General features: G+C 43.5%; 1 long non-coding RNA gene across 3 annotated transcripts in view; it reads right to left on the reverse strand.

The window, feature by feature from the left end:
* The window catches only part of LOC125963359 (uncharacterized), a 200,571-nt gene that overhangs the window by 149,771 nt on the left and 27,728 nt on the right, over positions 1-23,072 (reverse strand). For all 3 annotated transcript variants that reach the window (XR_007475222.1, XR_007475221.1, XR_007475223.1), the window contains exons 3-4: positions 14,328-14,409; positions 4,859-4,940 (exon numbers count right to left, since the gene is read on the reverse strand). This is a non-coding gene — a long non-coding RNA (uncharacterized LOC125963359). The remainder of the gene's footprint in view (positions 1-4,858; positions 4,941-14,327; positions 14,410-23,072) is intronic.

The raw sequence follows: 23,072 nt of genomic DNA on the forward strand, positions 1-23,072 counted from the left end.
TCAAAGAGACACAGCCACCCCAAAGTTTGGGACGGCTCTATTTACAAGAACCTCGTTTACGGTACACGTTCAATATCGCAGAAAGTGGAAAATGGATAAAGAAGTTGTGGTACTTACGTACAATGCAATATCACTCAACAAAGAAATCTATGTCATCAGGCCCGTAGCAGCATAATGAGTGGATTCAGGTATGATAATTCTAACTGAAATAAGTCACACAGAAAAAGAAACATCATAAGTTATCACTAATACATGGAATGTAAACTTGGCTACACAGGAACTGAATTACAAAACAGAACAGGGTCTCAAATTTAGAAAACCAACTTATGCTTGCTTAAGGGGAAAGGTGAGTTGGGGTGCTGCATAAAACCAGAGATTGAAATGAGCACAGATAAAGTTCCTTAAGCCAAATATGCAATAGACAAGAGCTACTCCGTGCTCAACGAAATGGGCTCAACACCGCATACTAAACCCCTAAGAATGTACCTGACTAGTAAGTATCTTAAAAGCTATGGATTGCTATATCTCCGAAAGAGAATCAAACGTGTGTACAGGGGCATAAACACAACAGTGATAGGATTTGAGAGGTTCAGTGAGCAAATGAAGACCCTTTGAAGTCATATTGCATGGTACCCATTCCACAGGTCTCAACTCTCAAGGTTTAAGGGATTCTTCCTTCAGCTATAACATGCTTGTGGAACCCTGAGTATGAACAACCGTGTGATCGGGAGACGTGTTCCAATATGTCTCAGTTCTCGTCCCCTGGTACTCGGGTGCAGCATTCCAGAAGCTTTACTAACACTCTCCCGACTTGGAGAGTCAGTGCCTTTAACCTCGTGTTTGGCCCAGTTTGCAATTTCTGCGGAAGATGAACAGGAATAGGGAGAAGCAGTGAGAGACTAGCTGGAGGTGTCTGGACGGGCAAATTTAACTCTCATTTCCAACCAGGAAGAGGAATTAACCAAAGGCTCAGCGTGCCGTACCGGAACCAGATTAGGGCCTGAAGCAATCCTGTGGTGTTGTGGCCAGCTCACAAGAAAGCGAGTTGAAGAAAGGAGTTCGGGGCACTGTAATTCACAAACCTGCAGAGTTATAAATGACAGCTATCGTCCAAAAATATACTGACGTAAGGCTGCCAAGAGGACTTGAAAGCGGGGCAGAATTGCAGGAAACCGATTTCAGGAGGTAGACTGGAATTGAATTTAAAGCATAGGAAAAGAGGCAGAACGTCGACAATGATGCACTTGGCCAAAAAGGGCATATGCGTTTTTTCCTGAATATATTCAGGAAAAAACACATACGCCCTTTTTGGCCAACCAAGCATGCTTGCAAAGGAAATCTGCACTAAAATGAAGTGTCACTTTCCCCTTGTCAAAAGGGCCATCTGAAAAAAGTGTAAAATCCAGAAAGTCAGGACAGGCCATGGGGAACTGGCAGCCTTGTTATGCTGATGCGCGGGATGTAAATTGCCAACAGCCACTCGGGAGAAGTGTATGGTGTTTCCTGAAACATCTAAAAAACAAAGCAACAGAGCCTAGGGCACTTCCACTTATGGTCCTATAGCTTAGGGAAAATAAAATCAAAAACACACAGCCGCCCCAAAGTTTGGGACGGCTCTGTTTACAAGAACCTCGTTTACGGTACAAGTTCAATATTGCAAAAAGTGAAAAATGGATAAAGAAGTTGTGGTATTTACGTACAATGCAATATCACTCAGCAATAAAATCTATGTCATCAGGCCCGTAGCAGCATAATGAGTGGATTCAGGTATGATGATTCTAACTGAAATAAGTCACACAGAAAAAGAAACATCGTAAGATATCACTAATACACGGAATGTAAACTTGGCTACACAGGAACTGAATTCCAAAACAGAACAGGGTCACAAATTTAGAAAACCAACTTATGCTGGCTTAAGGGGAAAGGTGAGTTGGGGTGCTGCATAAAACCAGAGATTGAAATGAGCACAGATAAAGTTCCTTAAGCCAAACATGTAATAGACAAGAGCTACTCCTTGCTCAACGAAATGGGCTCAACACCCCATCCTAAACGCATAAGAATGTATCCGACTAGTAAATATCTTAAAACCTATGGATTGTTATGTCTCCGAAAGCGAATCAAGCATGTGTACAGGGGCATAAACGCAGCAGTGATAGGATTGGAGAGGTTTGGTGAGAAAATGAAGACCCTTTGAAGTCATATTGCATGGTACCCATTCCACGGGTCTCAACTCTCCAGGTTTAAGGGATTCTTCCTTCAGCTCAAACATGCATGTGGAACCCAGAGTATGATCAACCGTGTGATTGGGAGAGGTGTTCAAATATGTCTCAATTTTCGACCCCTGGTACTCGGGAGCAACATTCCAGACGCTTTACTAACACTCTCTTGACTTGGATAGTCAGTGCCTTTAACCACCTGTTTGGCCCAGTTTGCAATTTCTGCGGAAGATGAACAGGAATAGGGAGGACCAATGAGAGACTAGCTGGAGGTGACTGGACGGGCAAATTTAACTCTCATTTCCCACCAGGAAGAGGAATTAACCAAAGGCTCAGCGTGCCATGCCGGAAGCAGATTAGGGCCTGAAGTAATCCTGCACTGTTGCGGCCAGCTCACAAGAAAGCGAGTTGAAGAAAGGAGTTCGGGGCACTGTAATTCACAAACCTGCAGAGTTATAAATGACATCTATCGTCCAAAAATATACTGACGTAAGGCTGCCAAGAGGAACTGAAAGCGGGGCAGAACTGCAGGAAACTGATTTCAGGAGGTAGACTGGAATTGAATTTAAAGCATAGGAAAAGAGGCAGAACATCGACAATGATGCACTTGGCCAAAAAGGGCATATGCGTTTTTTCCTGAATATATTCAGGAAAAAACACATACGCCCTTTTTGGCCAACCAAGCATGCTTGCAAAGGAAATCTGCACTAAATTGAAGTCTCACTTTCCCCTTGTCAAAAGGGTCATCTGAAAAAAGTGTAAAATCCAGAAAGGCAGGACAGGCCATGGAGAACTGGCAGCCTTGTTATGCTGATGCGCGGGATGTAAATTGCCAACAGCCACTCGGGAGAAGTGTATGGTGATTCCTGAAACATCTAAAAAACAAAGCAACAGAGCCTAGGGCACTTCCACATATGGTCCTATAGCTTAGGGAAATTAAAATCAATGAGACTCAGCCACCCCAAAGTTTGGGACGGCTCTATTTACAAGAACCTCGTTTACGGTACACGTTCAATATCGCAGAAATTGGAAAATGGATAAAGAAGTTGTGGTACTTACGTACAATGCAATATCACTCAGCAAAGAAATCTATGTCATCAGGCCCGTAGCAGCATAATGAGTGGATTCAGGTATGATAATTCTAACTGAAATAAGTCACACAGAAAACGAAACATCATAAGTTATCACTAATACATGGAATGTAAACTTGGCTACACAGGAACTGGATTGCAAAACAGAACAGGGTCTCAAATGTAGAAAACCAACTTATGCTGGCTTAAGGGGAAAGGTGAGTTGGGGTGCTGCATAAAACCAGAGATTGAAATGAGCACAGATAAAGTTCCTTAAGCCAAATATGGAATAGACAAGAGCTACTCCTTGCTCAACGAAATGGACTCAACACCCCATATTAAACGCCTAAGAATGTACCTGACTAGTAATTATCTTAAAACCTATGGATTGCTATGTCTCTGAAAGAGAATAAGGCGTGTGTACAGGGGCATAAACGCAGCAGTGATACGATTGGAGAGTTTCGGTGAGCAAATGAAGACCCTTTGAAGTCATATTGCATGGTACCGATTCCACGGGTCTCAACTCTCCAGGTTTAAGGGATTCTTCCTCCAGCTAAAACATGCATGTGGAACCCAGAGTATGATCAACCGTGTGATCGGGAGAAGTGTTCCAATATGTCTCAGTTTTCGTCCCCTGGTACTCGGGTGCAACATTCCAGACGCTTTACTAACACTCTCCTAACTTGGAGAGTCAGTGCCTTTAACCTCCTGTTTGGCCCAGTTTGCAATTTCTGCGGAAGATGAACAGGAATAAGGAGAACCAATGAGAGACTAGCTGGAGGTGTGTGGACGGGCAAATTTAACTCTCATTTCCCAACAGGAAGAGGAATTAACCAAAGCCTCAGCGTGCGGTGTCGGAACCAGATTAGGGCCTGAAGCAATCCTGCGGTGTTGCGGCCAGCTCACAAGAAAGCGAGTTGAAGAAAGGAGCTCAGGGGCACTGTAATTCACAAACCTGCAGAGTTATAAATGACAGCTATCGTCCAAAAATATACTGAAGTAAGGCTGCCAAGAGGACTTGAAAGCGGGGCAGAATTGCAGGAAACCGATTTCAGGAGGTAGACTGGAATTGCATTTAAAGCATAGGAAAAGAGGCAGAACGTCGACAATGATGCACTTGGCCAAAAAGGGCGTATGCGTTTTTTCCTGAATATATTCAGGAAAAAACGCATACGCCCTTTTTGGCCAACCAAGCAAGCTTGCAAAGGAAATCTGCACTACAATGAAGTCTCACTTCCCCCCGGTCAAAAGGTCCATCTGAAAAAAGTGAAAAATCCAGAAAGGCAGGACAGACCATGGAGAACTGGGAGCCTTGTTATGCTGATGGGCGGGATGTAAATTGCCAACAGCCACTTGGAGAAGTGTATGGTGTTTCCTGAAACATCTAAAAAACAAAGCAACAGAGCCTAGGGCACTTCCACTTATGGTCCTATAGCTTAGGGAAATTAAATTCAAAAAGACACAGCCACCCCAAAGTTTGGGACGGCTCTGTTTACAAGAACCTCTTTTACGGTACAAGTTCAATATCGCAGAAAGTGAAAAATGGATAAAGAAGTTGTGGTACTTACGTACAATGCAATATCACTCAGCAATGAAATCTGTGTCATCAGGCCCTTAGCAGCATAATGAGTGGATTCAGGTATGATGATTCTAACTGAAATAAGTCACACAGAAAAAGAAACATCATAAGATATCACTAATACACGGAATGTAAACTTGGCTACACAGGAACTGGATTACAAAACAGAAGAGGGTCTCAAATGTAGAAAACCAACTTATGCTTGCTTAAGGGGAAAGGTGAGTTGGGGTGCTGCATAAAACCAGAGATTGAAATGAGCACAGATAAAGTTCCTTAAGCCAAATATGGAATAGACAAGAGCTACTCTTTGCTCAACGAAGAGGACACAACACCCCATATTAAACGCCTAAGAATGTAACTGACTAGTAAGTATCTTAAAACCTATGGATCGCTATGTCTCCGAAAGACAATCAAGCGTGTGTACAGGGGCATAAACGCAGCAGTGATAGGATTGGAGAGTTTCGGTGAGCAAATGAAGACCCTTTGAAGTCATATTGCATGGTACCCATTCCAAGGGTCTCAACTCTCCAGGTTTAAGGGATTCTTCCTTCAGCTCAAACATGCATGTAGAACCCAGAGTATGATCAACTGTGTGATCAGGAGACGTATTCAAATATGTCTCAATTTTCGACCCCGGGTACTCGGGTGCAACATTCCAGACGCTTTACTAACACTGTCCTGACTTGGAGAGTCAGTGCCTTTAACCTCCTGTTTGGCCCGGTTTGCAGTTTCTGCGGAAGATGAACAGGAATAGGGAGGACCAATGAGAGACTAGCTGGAGGTATCTGGATGGGTAAATTTAATTCTCATTTCCCACCAGGAAGAGGAATTAACCAAAGGCTCAGCGTGCCGTGCCGGAACCAGATTAGGGCCTGAAGCAATCCTGCGGTGTTGCGGCCAGCTCACAAGAAAGCGAGTTGAAGAAAGGAGCTCAGGGGCACTGTAATTCACAAACCTGCAGAGTTATAAATGACAGCTATCGTCCAAAAATATACTGAAGTAAGGCTGCCCAGAGGACTTGAAAGCGGGGCAGAATTGCAGGAAACCGATTTCAGGAGGTAGACTGGAATTGCATTTAAAGCATAGGAAAAGAGGCAGAACGTCGACCATGATGCACTTGGCCAAAAAGGGCGTATGCGTTTTTTCCTGAATATATTAAGGAAATAACGCATACGCACTTTTTGGCCAACCAAGCAAGCTTGCAAAGGAAATCTGCACTACAATGAAGTCTCAATTCCAACCGGTCAAAAGGGCCATCTGAAAAAAGTGTAAAATCCAGAAAGGCAGGACAGGCCATGGAGAACTGGGAGCCTTGTTATGCTGATCGGCGGGATGTAAATTGCCAACAGCCACTAGGAGAAGTGTATGGTGTTTCCTGAAACATCTAAAAAACAAAGCAACAGAGCCTGGGGCACTTCCACTTATGGTCCTATAGTTTAGGGAAATTAAAATCAAAAGGACACAGCCACCCCAAATTTTAGGATGGCTCTATTTACAAGAACCTCGTTTATGGTACAAGTTCAATGTCACAGAAAGTGAAGAATGGATAAAGATGTGGTACTTACGTACAATGCAATATCACTCAGCAATGAAATATGTGTCTTCAGGCCCATAGCAGCATAATGAGTGGATTCAGGTATGATGATTCTAACTGAAATAAGTCACACAGAAAAAGAAACATCATAAGATATCACTAATACACGGAATGTAAACTTGGCTACACAGGAACTAAATTACAAAACAGAACAGTGTCTCAAATTTAGAAAACTAACTTATGATTGCTTAAGGGGAAAGGTGAGTTGGGGTGCTGCATAAAACCAGAGATTGAAATGAGCACAGATAAAGTTCCTTAAGCCAAATATGGAATAGACAAGAGCTACTCCTTGCTCAACGAAATGGACTCAACCCCCTATATTAAACGCCTAAGAATGTACCTGACTAGTAAGTATCTTAAAACCTATGGATTGCTATGTCTCCGAAAGACAATCAAGTGTGTGTACAGGGGCATAAACACAGCAGTGATACGATTGGAGAGTTTCGGTGAGCAAATGAAGACCCTTTGAAGTCATATTGCATGGTACCCATTCCACGGGTCTCAACTCTCTAGGTTTAAGGGATTCTTCCTTCAGCTCAAACATGCATGTGGAACCCAGAGTATGATCAACCGTGTGAACGGGAGACGTGTTCTAATATGTCTCAGTTTTCATCCCCTGGTACTCGGGTGCAACATTCCAGACGCTTTACTAACACTCTCCCGACTTGGAGAGTCAGTGCCTTTAACCTCCTGTTTGGCCCAGTTTGCAATTTCTGCGGAAGATGAACAGGAATAGGGAGAACCAATGAGAGACTAGCTGGAGGTGACTGGACGGGCAAATTTAACTCTCATTTCCCACCAGGAAGAGGAATTAACCAAAGGCTCAGCGTGCCGTGTCGGAACCAGATTAGGGCCTGAAGCAATCCTGCGGTGTTGCGGCCAGCTCACAAGAAAACGAGTTGAAGAAAGGAGCTCAGGGGCACTGTAATTCACAAACCTGCAGAGTTATAAATGACAGCTATCGTCCAAAATATACTGAAGTATGGCTCCCAAGAGAACTTGAAAGTGGGGCAGAATTGCATTAAACCCATTTCAGAAGGTGACTGGAATTGCATTTAAAGCATAGGAAAAGAGGCAGAACGTCGACAATGATGCACTTGGCCAAAAAGGGTGTATGCCTTTTTTCCTGAATATATTCAGGAAAAAACGCATACGCCCTTTTTGGCCAACCAAGCAAGCTGGCAAAGGAAATCTGCACTACAATGAAGTCTCAGTTCCCCCGGATCAAAAGAGCCATCTGAAAAAAGTGTAAAATCCAGAAAGGCAGGACAGGCCATGTAGAACTGGGAGCCTTGTTATGCTGATGGGCGGGATGTAAATTGCCAACAGCCACTCGGAGAAGTGTATGGTGTTTCCTGAAACATCTAAAAAACAAAGCAACAGAGCCTAGGGCACTTCCACTTATGGTCCTATAGCTTAGGGAAAATAAAATCAAAAAGACACAGCCGCCCCAAAGTTTGGGACGGCTCTATTTACAAGAACCTCGTTTATGGTACAAGTTCAATGTCACAGAAAGTGAAGAATGGATAAAGATGTTGCGGTACTTACGTACAATGCAATATCACTCAGCAATGAAATCTGTGTCTTCAGGCCCGTAGCAGCATAATGAGTGGATTCAGGTATGATGATTCTAACTGAAATAAGTCACACAGAAAAAGAAACATCATAAGATATCACTAATACACGGAATGTAAACTTGGCTACACAGGAACTAAATTACAAAACAGAACAGTGTCTCAAATTTAGAAAACCAACTTATGATTGCTTAAGGGGAAAGGTGAGTTGGGGTGCTGCATAAAACCAGAGATTGAAATGAGCACAGATAAAGTTCCTTAAGCCAAATATGCAATAGACAAGAGCTACTCCTTGCTCAACGAAATGGGCTCAACACCGCATACTAAAAGCCTAAGAATGTACCTGACTAGTAAGTATCTTAAAACCTATGGATTGCTATATCTCTGAAAGAGAATCAAACGTGTGTACAGGGGCATAAACACAGCAGTGATAGGATTGGAGAGGTTTAGTGAGCAAATGAAGACACTTTGAAGTCATATTGCATGGTACCCATTCCACAGGTCTCAACTCTCAAGGTTTAAGGGATTCTTCCTTCAGCTATAACATGCTTGTGGAACCCTGAGTATGAACAACCGTGTGATCGGGAGACGTGTTCCAATATGTCTCAGTTCTCGTCCCCTGGTACTCGGGTGCAGCATTCCAGAAGCTTTACTAACACTCTCCCGACTTGGAGAGTCAGTGCCTTTATCCTCCTGTTTGGCCCAGTTTGCAATTTCTGCGGAAGATGAACAGGAATAGGGAGAACCAGTGAGAGACTAGCTGGAGGTGTCTGGACGGGCAAATTTAACTCTCATTTCCCACCAGGAAGAAGAATTAACCAAAGGCTCAGCATGCCGTGCCAGAACCTGATTAGGGCCTGAAGCAATCCTGCGGTGTTGCGGCCAGCTCACAAGAAAGCGAGTTGAAGAAAGGAGTTCGGGGCACTGTAATTCACAAACCTGCAGAGTTATAAATGACATCTATCGTCCAAAAATATACTGCCGTAAGGCTGCCAAGAGGACTTGAAAGCGGGGCAGAACTGCAGGAAACCGATTTCAGGAGGTAGACTGGAATTGAATTTAAAGCATAGGAAAACAGGCAGAACGTCGACAATGATGCACTTGGCCAAAAAGGGCATATGCGTTTTTTCCTGAATATATTCAGGAAAAAACACATACGCCCTTTTTGGCCAACCAAGCACGCTTGCAAAGGAAATCTGCACTAAATTGAAGTGTCACTTTCCCCTTGTCAAAAGGGTCATCTGAAAAAAGTGTAAAATCCAGAAAGGCAGGACAGGCCATGGAGAACTGGCAGCCTTGTTATGCTGATGCGCGGGATGTAAATTGCCAACAGCCACTTGGGAGAAGTGTATGGTGTTTCCTGAAACATCTAAAAAACAAAGCAACAGAGCCTAGGGCAGTTCCACATATGGTCCTATAGCTTAGGGAAATTAAAATCAAAGAGACACAGCCACCCCAAAGTTTGGGACGGCTCTATTTACAAGAACCTCGTTTACGGTACACGTTCAATATCGCAGAAAGTGGAAAATGGATAAAGAAGTTGTGGTACTTACGTACAATGCAATATCACTCATCAAAGAAATCTATGTCATCAGGCCCGTAGCAGCATAATGAGTGGATTCAGGTATGATGATTCTAACTGAAATAAGTCACACAGAAATACAAATATCATAAGACATCACTAATACACGGAATGTAAACTTGGCTACACAGGAACTGGATTACAAAACAGAACAGGGTCTCAAATTTAGAAAACCAACATGCTTGCTTAAGGGGAAAGGTGAGTGGGGGTGCTGCATAAAACCAGAGATTGAAATGAGCACAGATAAAGTTCCTTAAGCCAAATATGGAATAGACAAGAGCTACTCCTTGCTCAACGAAATGGACTCAACACCCCATATTAAACGCCTAAGAATGTACCTGACTAGTAAGTATCTTAAAACCTATGGATTGCTATGTTTCCGAAAGAGAATCAAGCATGTGTACAGGGGCATAAACGTAGCAGTGATAGGATTGGAGAGGTTCGGTGAGCAAATGAAGACCCTTTGAAGTCATATTGCATGGTACCCATTCCATGGGTCTCAACTCTCCAGGTTTAAGGGATTCTTCCTTCAGCTAAAACATTCATGTGGAACCCAGAGTATGATCAACCGTGTGATCGGGAGATGTGTTCAAATATGTCTCAGTTTTCGTCCCCTTGTACTCGGGTGCAACATTCCAGATGCTTTACTAACACTCTCCTAACTTGGAGAGTCAGTGCCTTTAACCTCCTGTTTGGCCCAGTTTGCAATTTCTGCGGAAGATGAACAGGAATAAGGAGAACCAATGAGAGACTAGCTGGAGGTGTGTGGACGGGCAAATTTAACTCTCATTTCCCACCAGGAAGAAGAATTAACCAAAGGCTCAGTGTGCGGTGTCGGAACCAGATTAGGGCCTGAAGCAATCCTGCGGTGTTGCGGCCAGCTCACAAGAAAGCGAGTTGAAGAAAGGAGCTCAGGGGCACTGTAATTCACAAACCTGCAGAGTTATAAATGACAGCTATCATCCAAAAATATACTGAAGTAAGGCTGCCAAGAGGACTTGAAAGCCGGGCAGAATTGCAGGAAACCGATTTCAGGAGGTTGACTGGAATTGCATTTAAAGCATAGGAAAAGAGGCAGAAGGTCGACAATGATGCACTTGGCCAAAAAGGGCGTATGCGTTTTTTCCTGAATATATTCAGGAAACAACGCATACGCCCTTTTTGGCCAACCAAGCAAGCTTGCAAAGGAAATCTGCACTACAATGAAGTCTCACTTCCCCCCCGTCAAAAGGGCCATCTGAAAAAAGTGTAAAATCCAGAAAGGCAGGACAGGCCATGGAGAACTGGGAGCCTTGTTATGCTGATGGGCGGGATGTAAATTGCCAACAGCCACTCGGGAGAAGTGTATGGTGTTTCCTGAAACTTCTAAAAAACAAAGCAACAGAGCCTAGGGCACTTCCACTTATGGTCCTATAGCTTAGGGAAATTAAAATCAAAAAGACACAGCCACCCCAAAGTTTGGGATGGCTCTGTTTACAAGAAACTCGTTTACGGTACAAGTTCAATATCGCATAAAGCGAAAAATGGATAAAGAAGTTGTGGTAATTACGTACAATGCAATATCACTCAGCAATGACATCTATGTCATCAGGCCCATAGCAGCATGATGAGTGGATTCAGGTATGATGATTCTAACTGAAATAAGTCACACAGAAAAAGAAACATCATAAGATATCACTAATACACGGAATGTAAACTTGGCTACACAGGAACTGAATTTCAAAACAGAACATGGTCCCAAATTTAGAAAACCAACTTATGCTTGCTTAAGGGGAAAGGTGAGTTGGGGTGCTGCATAAAACCAGAGATTGAAATGAGCACAGATAAAGTTCCTTAAGCCAAATATGTAATAGACAAGAGCTACTCCTTGCTCAACGAAATGGACTCAAAACCCCATATTAAACGCCTAATAATGTACCTGACTAGTAAGTATCTTAAAACCTATGGATTGCTATGTCTCTGAAAGTGAATCAATCGTGAGTACAGGGGCAAAAACGCAGCAGTGATAGGATTGGAGAGTTTTGGTGAGCAAATGAAGACCCTTTGAAGTCATATTGCATGGTACCCATTCCACGGGTCTCAACTCTCCAGGTTTAAGGGATTCTTCCTTCAGCTAAAACATGCATGTGGAACCCAGAGTATGATCAACCGTGTGATCGGGAGACGTGTTGAAATATGTCTCAGTTCTCGTCCCCTGGTACTCGGGTGCAACATTCCAGATGCTTTACTAACACTCTCCCGACTTAGAGAGTCAGTGCCTTTAACCTCCTGTTTGGCCCAGTTTGCATATTCCGCGGAAGATGAACAGGAATAGGGAGAACCAATGAGAGACTAGCTGGAGGTGTCTGGACGGGCAAATTTAACTCTCATTTCCCACCAGGAAGAGGAATTCACCAAAGGCTCAGCGTGCCATGCCGGAACCAGATTAGGGCCTGAAGCAATCCTGCGGTGTTGCGGCCAGCTCACAAGAAAGCGAGTTGAAGAAAGGAGCTCAGGGGCACTGTAATTCACAAACCTGCAGAGTTATAAATGACAGCTATCATCCAAAAATATACTGAAGTAAGGCTGCCAAGAGGACTTGAAAGCGGGGCAGAATTGCAGGAAACCGATTTCAGGAGGTAGACTGGAATTGCATTTAAAGCATAGGAAAAGAGGCAGAAGGTCGACAATGATGCACTTGGCCAAAAAGGGCGTATGCGTTTTTTCCTGAATATATTCAGGAAACAATGCATACGCCCTTTTTGGCCAACCAAGCAAGCTTGCAAAGGAAATCTGCACTACAATGAAGTCTCACTTCCCCCCCGTCAACAGGGCCATCTGAAAAAAGTGTAAAATCCAGAAAGGCAGGACAGGCCATGGAGAACTGGGAGCCTTGTTATGCTGATGGGCGGGATGTAAATTGCCAACAGCCACTCGGGAGAAGTGTATGGTGTTTCCTGAAACATCTAAAAAACAAAGCAACAGAGCCTAGGGCACTTCCACTTATGGTCCTATAGCTTAGGGAAATTAAAATCAAAAAGACACAGCCACCCCAAAGTTTGGGATGGCTCTGTTTACAAGAAACTCGTTTACGGTACAAGTTCAATATCGCATAAAGCGAAAAATGGATAAAGAAGTTGTGGTACTTACGTACAATGCAATATCACTCAGCAATGACATCTATGTCATCAGGCCCATAGCAGCATGATGAGTGGATTCAGGTATGATGATTCTAACTGAAATAAGTCACACAGAAAAAGAAACATCATAAGATATCACTAATACACGGAATGTAAACTTGGCTACACAGGAACTGAATTTCAAAACAGAACATGGTCCCAAATTTAGAAAACCAACTTATGCTTGCTTAAGGGGAAAGGTGAGTTGGGGTGCTGCATAAAACCAGAGATTGAAATGAGCACAGATAAAGTTCCTTAAGCCAAATATGGAATAGACAAGAGCTACTCCTTGCTCAACGAAATGGACTCAAAACCCCATATTAAACGCCTAATAATGTACCTGACTAGTAAGTATCTTAAAACCTATGGATTGCTATGTCTCTGAAAGTGAATCAATCGTGAGTACAGGGGCAAAAACGCAGCAGTGATAGGATTGGAGAGTTTTGGTGAGCAAATGAAGACCCTTTGAAGTCATATTGCATGGTACCCATTCCACGGGTCTCAACTCTCCAGGTTTAAGGGATTCTTCCTTCAGCTAAAACATGCATGTGGAACCCAGAGTATGATCAACCGTGTGATCGGGAGACGTGTTGAAATATGTCTCAGTTCTCGTCCCCTGGTACTCGGGTGCAACATTCCAGATGCTTTACTAACACTCTCCCGACTTGGAGAGTCAGTGCCTTTAACCTCCTGTTTGGCCCAGTTTGCAATTTCTGCGGAAGATGAACAGGAATAGGGAGAACCAATGAGAGACTAGCTGGAGGTGTCTGGACGGGAAAATTTAACTCTCATTTCCCACCAGGAAGAGGAATTAACCAAAGGCTCAGCGTGCCGTGCCGGAACCAGATTAGGGCCTGAAGCAATCCTGCGGTGTTGCGGCCAGCTCACAAGAAAGCGAGTTGAAGAAAGGAGCTCAGGGGCACTGTAATTCACAAACCTGCAGAGTTATAAATGACAGCTATCATCCAAAAATATACTGAAGTAAGGCTGCCAAGAGGACTTGAAAGCGGGGCAGAATTGCAGGAAACCGATTTCAGGAGGTAGACTGGAATTGCATTTAAAGCATAGGAAAAGAGGCAGAAGGTCGACAATGATGCACTTGGCCAAAAAGGGCGTATGCGTTTTTTCCTGAATATATTCAGGAAACAACGCATACGCCCTTTTTGGCCAACCAAGCAAGCTTGCAAAGGAAATCTGCACTACAATGAAGTCTCACTTCCCCCCGGTCAAAAGGGCCATCTGAAAAAAGTGAAAAATCCAGAAAGGCAGGACAGGCCATGGAGAACTGGGAGCCTTGTTATGCTGATGGGCGGGATGTAAATTGCCAACAGCCACTTGGAGAAGTGTATGGTGTTTCCTGAAACATCTAAAAAACAAAGCAACAGAGCCTAGGGCACTTCCACTTATGGTCCTATAGCTTAGGGAAATTAAAATCAAAAAGACACAGCCAGCCCAAAGTTTGGGACGGCTCTGTTTACAAGAACCTCTTTTACGGTACAAGTTCAATATCGCAGAAAGTGAAAAATGGATAAAGAAGTTGTGGTACTTACGTACAATGCAATATCACTCAGCAATGAAATCTGTGTCATCAGGCCCTTAGCAGCATAATGAGTGGATTCAGGTATGATGATTCTAACTGAAATAAGTCACACAGAAAAAGAAACATCATAAGATATCACTAATACACGGAATGTAAACTTGGCTACACAGGAACTGGATTACAAAACAGAAGAGGGTCTCAAATGTAGAAAACCAACTTATGCTTGCTTAAGGGGAAAGGTGAGTTGGGGTGCTGCATAAAACCAGAGATTGAAATGAGCACAGATAAAGTTCCTTAAGCCAAATATGGAATAGACAAGAGCTACTCCTTGCTCAACGAAATGGACTCAACACCCCATATTAAACGCCTAAGAATGTACCTGACTAGTAAGTATCTTAAAACCTATGGATTGCTATGTCTCCGAAAGAGAATCAAGCATGTGTACACGGGCATAAACGCAGCAGTGATAGGATTGGAGAGGTTCGGTGAGCAAATGAAGACCCTTTGAAGTCATATTGCATGGTACCCATTCCAAGGGTCTCAACTCTCCAGGTTTAAGGGATTCTTCCTTCAGCTAAAACATGCATGTGGAACCCAGAGTATGATCAACCATGTGATCGGGAGACGTGTTCAAATATATCTCAGTTTTCTTCCCCTGGTACTCGGGTGCAATATTTCAGACGCTTTACTAACACTCTCCCAAATTGGAGAGTCAGTGCCTTTAACCTCCTGTTTGGCCCAGTTTGCAATTTCTGCGGAAGATGAACAGGAATAAGGAGAACCAATGAGAGACTAGCTGGAGGTGTGTGGACGGGCAAATTTAACTCTCATTTCCCACCAGGAAGAGGAATTCACCAAAGGCTCAGCGTGCGGTGTCGGAACCAGATTAGGGCCTGAAGCAATCCTGCAGTGTTGCGGCCAGCTCACAAGAAAGCGAGTTGAAGAAAGGAGCTCAGGGGCACTGTAATTCACAAACCTGCAGAGTTATAAATGACAGCTATCGTCCAAAAATATACTGAAGTAAGGCTGCCAAGAGGACTTGAAAGCGGGGCAGAATTACAGGAAACCGATTTCAGGAGGTAGACTGGATTTGCACTGAAAGCATAGGAAAAGAGGCAGAATATCGACAATGATGCACTTGGCCAAAAAGGGGGTATGCGTTTTTTCCTGAATATATTCAGGAAAAAACGCATACGCACTTTTTGGCCAACCAAGCAAGCTTGCAAAGGAAATCTGCACTACAATGAAGTCTCACTTCCCCCCAGTCAAAAGGGCCATCTGAAAAAAGTGTAAAATCCAAAAAGGCAGGACAGGCCATGGAGAACTGGGAGCCTTGTTATGCTGATGGGCGGGATGTAAATTGCCAACAGCCACTCGGAAGAAGTGTATGGTGTTTCCTGAAACATCTAAAAAACAAAGCAACAGAGCCTAGGGCGCTTCAACTTATGGTCCTATAGCTTAGGGAAATTAAAATCAAAAAGACACAGCCACCCCAAAGTTTGGGATGGCTCTGTTTACAAGAACCTCATTTACGGTACTAGTTCAATATCGCAGAAAGTGAAAAATGGATAAAGAAGTTGTGGTACATACGTACAATGCAATATCACTCAGCAATGAACTCTATGTCATCAGGCCTGTAGCAGAAAATGAGTGGATTCAGGTATGATGATTCTAACTGAAATAAGTCACACAGAAAAAGAAACATCATAAGATATCACTAATACACGGAATATAAACTTGGCTACACAGGAACTGAATTACAAAACAGAACAGGGTCTCAAATGTAGAAAACCAACTTATGCTTGCTTAAGGGGAAAGGTGAGTTGGGGTGCTGCATAAAACCAGAGATTGAAATGAGCACAAATAAAGTTCCTTAAGCCAAATATGGAATAGACAAGAGCTACTCCTTGCTCAACGAAATGGACTCAACACCCCATATTAAACGCCTAAGAATGTACCTGACTAGTAAGTATCTTAAAACCTATGGATTGCTATTTCTCCGAAAGAGAATCAACCGTGTGTACAGGGGCATAAACGCAGCAGTGATAGGATTGGAGAGGTTCGGTCAGCAAATGAAGACCCTTTGAAGTCATATTTCATGGTACCCATTCCACGGGTCTCAACTCTCCAGGTTTAAGGGATTCTTCCTTCAGCTAAAACATGCATGTGGAACCCAGAGTATGATCAACCGTGTGATCGGGAGAAGTGTTCCAATATGTCTCAGTTCTCGTCCCCTGGTACTCGGGTGCAACATTCCAGACGCTTTACTAACACTCTCCCGACTTGGAGAGTCAGTGCCTTTAACCTCCTGTTTGGCCCAGTTTGCAATTTTTGCGGAAGATGAACAGGAATAGGGAGAACCAATGAGAGACTAGTTGGAGGTGTCTGGACGGGCAAATTTAACTCTGATTTCCCACCAGGAAGAGGAATTAACCAAAGGCTCAGCGTGCCGTGCCGGAACCAGATTAGGGCCTGAAGCAATCCTGCGGTGTTGCGGCCAGCTCACAAGAAAGCGAGTTGAAGAAAGGAGCTCAGGGGCACTGTAATTCACAAACCTGCAGAGTTATAAATGACAGCTATCGTCCAAAAATATACTGAAGTAAGGCTGCCAAGAGGACTTGAAAGCGGGGCAGAATTGCAGGAAACCAATTTCAGGAGGTAGACTGGAATTGCATTGAAAGCATAGGAAAAGAGGCAGAACGTCGACAATGATGCACTTGGCCAAAAAGGGCGTATGCGTTTTTTCCTGAATATATTCAGGAAAAAACGCATACGCCCTTTTTGGCCACCCAAGCAAGCTTGCAAAGGAAATCTGCACTACAATGAAGTCTCACTTCCCCCCGGTCAAAAGGGCCATCTGAAAAAAGTGTAAAATCCAGAAAGGTAGGACAGGCCATGGAGAACTGGGAGCATTGTTATGCTGATGGGCGGGATGTAAATTGCCAACAGCCACTGGGGAGAAGTGTATGGTGTTTCCTGAAACATCTAAAAAACAAAGCAACAGAGCCTAGGGCACTTCCACTTATGGTCCTATAGCTTAGGGAAATTAATATCAAAAAGACACAGCCACCCCAAAGTTTGGGACGGCTCTGTTTACAAGAACCTCGTTTACGGTACAAGTTCAATATCGCAGAAAGTGAAAAATGGATAAAGAAGTTGTGGTACTTACGTACAATGCAATATCACACAGCAATGAAATCTATGTCATCAGGCCTGTAGCAGAAAATGAGTGGATTCAGGTATGATGATTCTAACTGAAATAAGTCACACAGAAAAACAAACATCATAAGATATCACTAATACACGGAATGTAAACTTGGCTACACAGGAACTGAATTACAAAACAGAACAGGGTCTCAAATGTAGAAAACCAACTTATGCTTGCTTAAGGGGAAAGGTGAGTTGGGGTGCTGCATAAAACCAGAGATTGAAATGAGCACAGATAAAGTTCCTTAAGCCAAATATGGAATAGACAAGAGCTACTTCTTGCTCAATGAAATGGACTCAACACCCCATATTAAACGCCTAAGAATGTACCTGACTAGTAAGTATCTTAAAACCTATGGATTGCTATTTCTCTGAAAGAGAATCAAGCGTGTGTACAGGGGCATAAACACAGCAGTGATAGGATTGGAGAGGTTCGGTGAGCCAATGAAGACCCTTTGAAGTCATATTGCATGGTACCCATTCCACGGGTCTCAACTCTCCAGGTTTAAGCTATTCTTCCCCCATCTAAAACATGCATGTGGAACCCAGAGTATGATCAACTGTGTGATCGGGAGAAGTGTTCCAATACATCTCAGTTCTCGTCCCCTGGTACTCGGGTGCAACATTCCAGATGCTTTTCTAACACTCTCCCGACTTGGAGAGTCAGTGCCTTTAACCTCCTGTTTGGCCCAGTTTGCAATTTCTGCGGAAGATGAACAGGAATAGGGAGAACCAATGAGAGACTAGTTGGAGGTGTGTGGACGGGCAAATTTAACTCTCATTTCCCACCAGGAAGAGGAATTAACCAAAGGCTCAGTGTGCCGTGCCGGAACCAGATTAGGGCCTGAAGCAATCCTGCGGTGTTGCGGCCAGCTCACAAGAAAGCGAGTTGAAGAAAGGAGCTCAGGGGCACTGTAATTCACAAACCTGCAGAGTTACAAATGACAGCTATCGTCCAAAAGTATACTGAAGTAAGGCTGCCAAGAGGACTTGAAAGCGGGGCAGAATTGCAGGAAACCAATTTCAGGAGGTAGACTGGAATTGCATTTAAAGCATAGGAAAAGAGGCAGAACGTCGACAATGATGCATTTGGCCAAAAAGGGCGTATGTGTTTTTTCCTGAATATATTCAGGAAAAAACGCATATGCCCTTTTTGGCCAACCAAGCAAGTTTGCAAAGGAAATCTGCACTACAATGAAGTCTCACTTCCCCCCGGTCAAAAGGGCCATCTGAAAAAAGTGTAAAATCCAGAAAGGCAGGACAGGCCATGGAGAACTGGGAGCCTTGTTATGCTGATGGGCAGGATGTAAATTGCCAACAGCCACTTGGAGAAGTGTATGGTGTTTCCTGAAACATCTAAAAAACAAAGCAACAGAGCCTAGGGCACTTCCACCTATGGTCCTATAGTTTAGGGAAATTAAAATCAAAAAGACACAGCCACCCCAAAGTTTGGGACGGCTCTGTTTACAAGAACCTCTTTTACAGTACAAGTTCAATATCGCAGAAAGTGAAAAATGGATAAAGAATTTGTGGTACTTACGTACAATACAATATCACACAGCAATGAAATCTATGTCATCAGGCCTGTAGCAGAAAATGAGTGGATTCAGGTATGATGATTCTAACTGAAATAAGTCACACAGAAAAAGAAACATCATAAGATATCACTAATACACGGAATGTAAACTTGGCTACACAAGAACTGAATTACAAAACAGAACAGGGTCTCAAATGTAGAAAACCAACTTATGCTTGCTTAAGGGGAAAGGTGAGTTGGGGTGCTGCATAAAACCAGAGATTGAAGAGAGCACAGATAAAGTTCCTTAAGCCAAATATGGAGTAGACAAGAGCTACTCCTTGCTCAACGAAATGGACTCAACACCCCATATTAAACGCCTAAGAATGTACCTGACTAGTACGTATCTTAAAACCTATGGATTGCTATTTCTCTGAAAGAGAATCAAGCGTGTGTACAGGGGCATAAACACAGCAGTGATAGGATTGGAGAGGTTCAGTGAGCAAATGAAGACCCTTTGAAGTCATATTGCATGGTACCCATTCCACGGGTCTCAACTCTCCAGGTTTAAGGGATTCTTCCTTCAGCTAAAACATGCATGTGGAACCCAGAGTATGATCAACCATGTGATCGGGAGAAGTGTTCCAATATGTCTCAGTTCTCGTCCCCCGGTACTCGGGTGCAACATTCCAGACGCTTTACTAACACTCTCCCGAGTTGGCCAGTCAGTTCCTTTAACCTCCTGTTTGGCCCAGTTTGCAATTTCTGCGAACGATGAACAGGAATAGGGAGAACAAATGAGAGACTAGCTGGAGGTGTCTGGACGGGCAAATTTAACTCTCATTTCCCACCAGGAAGAGGAATTCACCAAGGCTCAGCGTGCCGTGCCAGAACCAGATTAGGGCCTGAAGCAATCCTGCGGTGTTGCGGCCAGCTCACAAGAAAGCGAGTTGAAGAAAGGAGCTCAGGGGCACTGTAATTCACAAACCTGCAGAGTTATAAATGACAGCTATCATCCAAAAATATACTGAAGTAAGGCTGCCAAGAGGACTTGAAAGCAGGGCAGAATTGCAGGAAACCGATTTCAGGAGGTAGACTGGAATTGTATTTAAAGCATAGGAAAAGAGGCAGAACGTCGACAATGATGCACTTGGCCAAAAAGGCCATATGCGTTTTTTCCTGAATATATTCAGGAAAAAACGCATACGCCCTTTTTGGCCAACCAAGCAAGCTTGCAAAGGAAATCTGCACTACAATGAAGTCTCACTTCCCCCGGGTCAAAAGGGCCATCTGAAAAAAGTGTAAAATCCAGAAAGGCAGGACAGGCCATGGAGAACTGGGAGCCTTGTTATGCTGATGGGCGGGATGTAAATTGCCAACAGCCACTCGGGAGAAGTGTATGGTGTTTCCTGAAACATCTAAAAAACAAAGCAACAGAGCCTAGGGCACTTCCACTTATGGTCCTATAGCTTAGGGAAATTAAAATCAAAAAGACACAGCCACCCCAAAGTTTGGGACGGCTCTGTTTACAAGAACCTCGTTTACGGTACAAGTTCAATATCGCAGAAAGTGAAAAATGGATAAAGAAGTTGTGGTACTTACGTACAATGCAATATCACACAGCAATGAAATCTATGTCATCAGGCCTGTAGCAGAAAATGAGTGGATTCAGGTATGATGATTCTAACTGAAATAAGTCACACAGAAAAACAAACATCATAAGATATCACTAATACACGGAATGTAAACTTGGCTACACAGGAACTGAATTACAAAACAGAACAGGGTCTCAAATGTAGAAAACCAACTTATGCTTGCTTAAGGGGAAAGGTGAGTTGGGGTGCTGCATAAAACCAGAGATTGAAATGAGCACAGATAAAGTTCCTTAAGCCAAATATGGAATAGACAAGAGCTACTTCTTGCTCAATGAAATGGACTCAACACCCCATATTAAACGCCTAAGAATGTACCTGACTAGTAAGTATCTTAAAACCTATGGATTGCTATTTCTCTGAAAGAGAATCAAGCGTGTGTACAGGGGCATAAACACAGCAGTGATAGGATTGGAGAGGTTCGGTGAGCCAATGAAGACCCTTTGAAGTCATATTGCATGGTACCCATTCCACGGGTCTCAACTCTCCAGGTTTAAGCTATTCTTCCCCCATCTAAAACATGCATGTGGAACCCAGAGTATGATCAACTGTGTGATCGGGAGAAGTGTTCCAATACATCTCAGTTCTCGTCCCCTGGTACTCGGGTGCAACATTCCAGATGCTTTTCTAACACTCTCCCGACTTGGAGAGTCAGTGCCTTTAACCTCCTGTTTGGCCCAGTTTGCAATTTCTGCGGAAGATGAACAGGAATAGGGAGAACCAATGAGAGACTAGTTGGAGGTGTGTGGACGGGCAAATTTAACTCTCATTTCCCACCAGGAAGAGGAATTAACCAAAGGCTCAGTGTGCCGTGCCGGAACCAGATTAGGGCCTGAAGCAATCCTGCGGTGTTGCGGCCAGCTCACAAGAAAGCGAGTTGAAGAAAGGAGCTCAGGGGCACTGTAATTCACAAACCTGCAGAGTTACAAATGACAGCTATCGTCCAAAAGTATACTGAAGTAAGGCTGCCAAGAGGACTTGAAAGCGGGGCAGAATTGCAGGAAACCAATTTCAGGAGGTAGACTGGAATTGCATTTAAAGCATAGGAAAAGAGGCAGAACGTCGACAATGATGCATTTGGCCAAAAAGGGCGTATGAGTTTTTTCCTGAATATATTCAGGAAAAAACGCATACGCCCTTTTTGGCCAACCAAGCAAGTTTGCAAAGGAAATCTGCACTACAATGAAGTCTCACTTCCCCCCGGTCAAAAGGGCCATCTGAAAAAAGTGTAAAATCCAGAAAGGCAGGACAGGCCATGGAGAACTGGGAGCCTTGTTATGCTGATGGGCAGGATGTAAATTGCCAACAGCCACTTGGAGAAGTGTATGGTGTTTCCTGAAACATCTAAAAAACAAAGCAACAGAGCCTAGGGCACTTCCACTTATGGTCCTGCAGCTTAGGGAAATTAAAATCAAAAAGACACAGCCACCCCAAAGTTTGGGACGGCTCTGTTTACAAGAACCTCTTTTACAGTACAAGTTCAATATCGCAGAAAGTGAAAAATGGATAAAGAATTTGTGGTACTTACGTACAATACAATATCACACAGCAATGAAATCTATGTCATCAGGCCTGTAGCAGAAAATGAGTGGATTCAGGTATGATGATTCTAACTGAAATAAGTCACACAGAAAAAGAAACATCATAAGATATCACTAATACACGGAATGTAAACTTGGCTACACAAGAACTGAATTACAAAACAGAACAGGGTCTCAAATGTAGAAAACCAACTTATGCTTGCTTAAGGGGAAAGGTGAGTTGGGGTGCTGCATAAAACCAGAGATTGAAGAGAGCACAGATAAAGTTCCTTAAGCCAAATATGGAATAGACAAGAGCTACTCCTTGCTCAACGAAATGGACTCCACAACCCATATTAAACGCCTAAGAATGTACCTGACTAGTAAGTATCTTAAAACCTATGGATTGCTATGTCTCTGAAAGAGAATCAAGCGTGTGTACAGGGGCATAAAAGCAGCAGTGATAGTATTGGAGAGGTTCAGTGAGCAAATGAAGACCCTTTGAAGTCATATTGCATGGTACCCATTCCACGGGTCTCAACTCTCCAGGTATAAGGGATTCTTCCTTCAGCTAAAACATGCATGTGGAACCCAGAGTATGATCAACCGTGTGATCGGGAGACGTGTTCCAATATGTCTCAGTTCTCGTCCCCAGGTACTCGGGTGCAACATTCCAGACGCTTTATTAACACTCTCCCGACTTGGAGATACAGTGCCTTTAACCTCCTGTTTGGCCCAGTTTGCTATTTCTCTGGAAGATGAACAGGAATAGGGAGAACCAATGAGAGACTAGCTGGAGGTGTCTGGACGGGCAAATTTAACTCTCATTTCCCACCAGGAAGAGGAATTCACCAAAGGCTCAGC

Source organism: Orcinus orca, unplaced genomic scaffold (genome assembly GCF_937001465.1).
Source record: "Orcinus orca unplaced genomic scaffold, mOrcOrc1.1 scaffold_34, whole genome shotgun sequence".
In the NCBI taxonomy this organism is placed as follows: domain Eukaryota; kingdom Metazoa; phylum Chordata; class Mammalia; order Artiodactyla; family Delphinidae; genus Orcinus; species Orcinus orca.